The sequence below is a fragment of the Cavia porcellus genome, unplaced genomic scaffold (genome assembly GCF_034190915.1).
Source record: "Cavia porcellus strain 051 isolate PalLab524CR breed Dunkin Hartley unplaced genomic scaffold, mCavPor4.1 scaffold_1, whole genome shotgun sequence".
Lineage (NCBI taxonomy): Eukaryota > Metazoa > Chordata > Mammalia > Rodentia > Caviidae > Cavia > Cavia porcellus.
Genome location: NW_026947484.1, coordinates 82,951,920 through 82,958,345, shown reverse-complemented (window position 1 = coordinate 82,958,345; position 6,426 = coordinate 82,951,920). Strand labels below are relative to the sequence as shown.

General features: G+C 40.0%; 1 pseudogene; it reads right to left on the bottom strand.

The window, feature by feature from the left end:
• Positions 1–644: 644 nt before the first annotated feature.
• LOC100733984 (ribosomal protein uL30-like) lies at positions 645–1,373 on the bottom strand (annotated as a pseudogene).
• Between the last annotated feature and the right edge of the window lie 5,053 nt (positions 1,374–6,426).

Genomic DNA, 6,426 nt, shown 5'->3' with positions numbered 1-6,426 from the left:
CAACAAAAATCGTTAATGTACACTGAAGAAGTCTGAGAAGAAATGGATAACAAAAGAAAAGAGACATATTAATGCTTAGTTCTTATACTAAGAGCATTCATAAAAGACACAAGCATTCCTAGGACAAACAGATGAGTCCAAACTTGAGCCAGCAAAGTACAAGATGGTCCTGGAATATCTTGTACCAAAAAACAAGGAAGTTTTGGTTTGGTTCTTTGTTTTGTTTTGTTTTGTTCTGTTTTGTTTTCATAATCCTTGTAACTGTATTTCAAGTCTTTTCAAAAGAAGGCCCTAGAGCTCCAGACTCAAGCAGGCCTCTCGGTTGGGTCCACTGCTACCAGTCACAGGGAGCCTCGCTTAGGTTATTCATTCACCAGCACCAAACTCTGTGACAGAAGATGCAACAAAACAGGTCGTCTTCTTCCAGCGACGTGTTGATTTCAGTGGCAGCTGGGGACAATGTGGAAAACAATGGAACTTTTCCTTGAAACAGTGCAGTGGGGAGAGGTGCCTACCAAGACCAGCAGCTTGGCTTCCCTGACCTCTTCCAGTTCTGCAGGCAGAAAATCATCTTCTCCGAAGACACTCAATAACAGTTCCAAAACAAACACGTGCTTCCAAGACACTGCTTTGATATTCTGGAACTAGTTCAGCTGGCAGATGAGCTGGTTTCACCCCGATAGCCACCTGAGCCCATCTCCTGGAGGAAGCCCACCCTCTTCTTGGTAGCGTGCCGGGCCACAGACAGGTAGAAAGGGCCCAAGAAGTGGGCGATCTCCAAGAAATGCACCCTCCGGGAAGGCGATTTTGTGAATGAAGTCTTCCAGGCAAAGGACACCAAACTTGCCCAGGTGCTCCCTGATTACAGTGCTGTCCCTTAGAGGGAAGGTCTTATTCTTGACCTTGGTCTGTCCACATTTCAAATGAGTTCCCCATCAGACTTCAGACTCAGAAATCCCCAGGTCACATAAGGCTCCACTCTCCGCAGCATTTTGAGGGTTTGGGGGTTGACTTTATCAAAGACACCACTGAACAACTTCTTCAGGCGAAGTCTTGTGGCTTCTGTACTAGTAAACTCACCCTGTTGATACTTTGGAGGCTGACAACTAAGGCCAAGGAGTGTTTACCAGGTGCGCCCAAAGCGAGAGGCTTCACTTCTAATCATTTCACGCGCACCATGTCACACTGCTGTCGCCAGGAATCACGTTGGAAAGATTCCAGTCGCTTAAATCTGATCTTTTTTACCTTCTTCTTCTTTGCCAAAAGTGCCTGCTTCACCTGGGTGGCTCTGAGGGCTTATAAGCCTTCCTCTTTTTCAGGAGATTTTCTGGAACCAAGGGGATCTTTTTGCTTTGCTCTTCCTCTGCCATCTTTCTGGTGTAATGGCTACTCTTGTTTGGTCTTTTTTAAGACAGGGTTTCATTATATAGTTTAGGCTGGCCTTGAACTCACTTTGTAGCCCAGGCTGGCCTCAAACTCACAGCAATCCTCCTGCCTCAGCCTCCCAAGAGCTGGGAAGAAAGTGCTTAAAACTTAATGAACTTATAATCTGGAGAGGATCCAGCCTCTCATCATATTTTTAGCATTAGAAAGAATACTGATAGTAATGGATTGAAACACATGGAAAAAAAGGATTCATCACTATACTCGAAACAAAATAGACGGAAGACGAAAAAATCTCTACAATGCCAACTAAAAAAAAATCAGAAGGAATGATAGAACAGAAAATCACTTCAAAACCCAACATCTGAGCAAGTTCAAGCAAAGTCATCAACCAATGCTAAACAAATGGAATAAAACATTATTGAGGAACTAAACATTCATAGACTACAAATAACTTCCTACTCACTGGTCACTTATTCATTACAAAGGAAGAAAACACATCTTTGACATGAAGAGATATGTTAGTGACAAATCTAGCTAAATGAGTAAGGCCGGCATCTCCAGAAGTAGGATAGTTGGACATTGTGATGCTCCAGAAGTGAGGTAGTGGGAGTTAAGCAGCTTCATCTATGTGGTGCTGCAGCCAGAAATACTAAATCCAGCAGTCTACAAGAATCAGAACACTGGGCTGGTGTATGAGCATAGCCATGTTCTCCAAAAGGAATCAGTGTTACTAGAAAGAAAGGGAGTCAAGCAACTGGAAAGGAAATATTCCTGATTTTTTTTAAAAAATGGTCTGACTAATTTGGAAAAAGGCTTTGCAGTTATATATGAATATATATGTGTGTTGCGCATACCACACAGCAAATCTCTAGTTATTTACTTAGGAGAAATGAAAACATATGCTCATCTAAAACCTTATCACAGATGTTCACTGCGCCTTTATCATCTAGAACTGATCATCTAGGAATGCAAACAACTCACACTCTATGTTTTTCAACTAGTGAATAAACAAATTATGGTACATTTATGCAGTGGAATAATTTAAAAACAAACAAACAAATAACTAATACATGCCACAACATAGATGGATCCCAAGTGCATTATGCTACATTAAATAAGTCCAACTCAAAAGGCTACATAATGAGTGATTACATGTATAAGATATTTTTGAGAAGGCAAGATTATAGAGACAGAAAAGAAATAAATGGTTATCAAAGACTGAGGTTAGAGGAGAGATTGGTGGCAGAAATACAAGGAATTCTGGAGGTGAATGAGCTGTCCTCCACATTGTATTAATCCTTACCTCACACATTTTTATGTGCTTGTCAGACTCACAGAACTGTATACCGGAGTGGATTTTAAAATATTTTCATAGATATGCAAATTATACTGACATAGGGCAGAAGAAATAAAGATAGAAGGAAGATAAGGAAAACTAATTTTTAAATTGTACTTTGAAGACAACTGCAGCTTCAGGACACAATCAAAGTCACCCAAGGTTACAATGGCTTTTTTCTCATCCAGAAAACTGACTCCAAAAAACAAAAGTTCTAAAGCTCAAAAAAAAAAAAATTAAACATGCCATAAACCTATGAATAGATCCTGTACTTCTCACCTATAAATTGAGCCTGCCATTTTTTCTCCCACAAAATTTCATCCTTAGGAAAACAGCACTATTACGTGGGTAGCTGTTGTAGTCAGAATTTTCAAGGAAATAGATTTACTATTGGACACATAATTTATATGATTATTTTATAATATTCACCCAAAAAATCAAATGCAGAACAGTATAGATTTGTCCGTGCACTAGAGACCTGGCTGAGGGCCGAGATCCCATGGCAATGCCCTGCACAAGTCCAGCTGAAGACCTGGAGCCCATGGCAGTGTCCTCCAAGAGTCCAGCTGGAGGCCCATGGCCCACAACAATGCCTTGTGCAAGTCTGTATCAAGAATCTGCACTGGGAAGGTCCCAAAGTCATTGGTAGAACCTAGAAAATCTATACTAGTGGGATGAAGGATCTGTGCCACCAAGCTGAGGGATCTGCACTGGAGCCAGGAAGCAATGCTCAGGGTAAAGACTAGAGCTCCTCAGCAAAGAACTACAGCCATTCCTCAATGACAATGTGGACCAAAGGTCCTTGGACTATGAGAACAGCTGATTTTTTATCAGGAAAACCATCACAATAACCTTCTCCAGAAGAATCAACAGCGTACCATCCTCCACCCCACCCCCCCCCAGTACTGCTTTTATGCTTTTGGCAACAATCCTCAACTGGGCATAAAGATTCAGTTCAGTTGGGTATTACAAGTTGATCAGTAAGTAGCTTAGCTCATGGTAGCTCAGCTCTGAAGGCCAAACACAGGCAAATGGTTGCATTCTAACATAGCCCATTACACAGTAGGAATACATATTCTAGATCATCCATCTTGAAGATACCTACAACTCCAGACCATAAAGTGTCTCTCTCAAGGATTAGCACTCTGTTTTCTCCTACTATGTACTTCTTCCGTCCTTCTTAATAAACCTACCTATCCCTTTCTCTAACACATTGTGAAAATTATTTTCTGCAAGACATAAGCTAGTAAACTCACAACCTACTCTGTGGATGGTGTGAGCTGAGGTCCCCATCTACTTATGGGAGCAACCCTCTCACACTCCATCCAGTGAAAACACCTCAATAAACCTTACGTTTAAAAGAAACCACAGAGAACAGTAATGGGTCTCTTCCAGATTGGGGAGGACTAAGAAGACACAACTGCCAAATTCTATACATGAGTCTTGACTAAATTCTGGGTTGTGAAAGGGCTGGGGAACCAGCCTGAAACATTTTGGAGTGAACTGGGGAAACCTGAGTTGAGATGTTCCATTGATGATAGTATTAAGTTAGTAATTTCTTTGTCAGGTGCAATAATCAGCTATGGTTACTTATAACAGCATGTTTTTGAGAGTTACATGCTAAGGTATTTAAGGATAAATTGTGATATCTGAAGCCTTATTTTGGAGGCTTTTCCAAAGAATGTGTGTACCCAGCAGAAGATGGAGAGGGAGTCTCCCCTGTAGGTTTGAAAGATTTCAAAATTAAAATGATTGGCGCTTTCTAAACTCTAGCATTTTATGCCTGCACCCATCTCCCTGCTTCTTGCTGTGTGCTGCAGTTTTACTGACTCATCTCAATTTCCATCCATTTCTTCTGTTTCAGAAATTTCTGGCCCCTGCAGCTCTTTACTTCAATTCTTATTCTGTAATTGTGCCTTCAATCTCCTAGAAAGTATTTGTTTACCCAGTTGTTGGTCTCTGCCATTGCCCTTCTCCTTCCTCTGTCTGAGCCAAAGCCTGGCTTTGCTATTTTTCAGTATAATCTGTGTTCTCTGTGTATCTTTAGCAAAGTTAAATGGTATCTAGGTCACTCTGAGATCATTTACCTTCTCTTTAAAACATTCCCCATTCAGCTCACCACCCTTCCTGTTTAGCTGGAAGATCATTCAACCTTTTTTTTACCCATTCAGCCCTCAACTTCTGTTATCTAACCAGTTGACGAGGGGACTTCTAATTGCTCATAAATTTCCCATCCTCCATTGCTCTGTCCCACTTAAAAGTTAGCAACGATTTCCCCACCTGTGCTGTCACCTTATTCTGAGGCTCACAGAACAAATGTGATCCATTCTCATAAGAGCATTCCTGTAGATGTGGTGTAGGTGAATAGGAAAATCTTAGGCATGAGGGAGCCACCACCTGATATGAATACAAATATCTTTATATGTCATGTTACAGGGGCTTGCAAACCTTTCCTATAAATGAACAGTGTGTACAGGTCAAAAGGTAAAATTCAGCAACTTTTCTTACCAAAATGTCAATGGCTTTTACATTTTACATTTAAAAACCATATTTGGTAGTAAGTTTACACCTGTGTAAATACATTTGGTAAACTCTTAGTTTGGCTTTAAATGAGGTAGAAATTGCCCTTTTTTGCCTTCTGTTTTTCATAGACATAAAGGCAATGCCAATAGGAAGATGTTGGGCTCAGAAGTTAAGAGATAGTTTGAAGCCTTAACCTCACACAAGCCACTTTAATAGTTTCACATGTAAACTGGAGATAATCCTACTGCACAGGATTGCTGCAGGATATTACGTACATGTATTGCGTATCCAAGAAATGATAGGGGCCTTAATTTTATTATCATTATCGGCATCATTGTCACTTAAAAGATAAACTTACATCATCCTTTATGAGACTTCTTTATTATTAATTCAAATTTTCCATCCACCCCTTCTTTCATGTTACAGCATAAAATCTGATAAATCTTCTCCCTGAAAACATCTCCTTTATATTTTAATTGATTTTCCACTTTTTACAGAAAAATTCCAAACATAAGCCTAACAGACACTCCCTCCAGCTTACCTTTGGAACCCGGCTCTTTCAGCCTCGTCTTTGTTCTGTCCCGAAGCTTTTTTCTTTTTCTCGTAATTCTTTTGTTGCCATACTTTGGCTATCTTGGTATTTTCTCTCCTTTTTCTCTACCCCTGTACCTGGCTATGATTGGCCTACTCTCCCCTCGTGGGCCCAGAACTCTCTTCCCTTCACTCCTCTCCTAAGAAAGAACGTCAGCAAATAGAGAGAAAATTACATCAGTAGGAAGGAAGAGCCCCAGCTGAAAGTGGGAAATGGATTTGGAATGGTGGTAACCTGGTGAAAGAGGGTCATGGAGCTTTCCCTTTGGTTCCTCAATTTCAGTTACATACATTCTTTAAATAAAATACATTCACATAATATTTTAAAATCCTAGTGCATGAGAATATTTCTATAATAACTCTTTTACAGCACTGTTTGTTGGCTACAGAGTATTCCTTTTTGACTATTTAACCATTCCCCTGGAAGCTTCCATTTTTTTGCCATATAATATATGTGACATCAATAATATCTCACTATATTGTCATTCAAGATTTCTTTGTTGTCCTTTCATCTCCATATAATATATCCTAATGAAGGGAATTGTCACAACACTGTTAAAAAGACATTAATTTTTTATGCTTGTAATGTC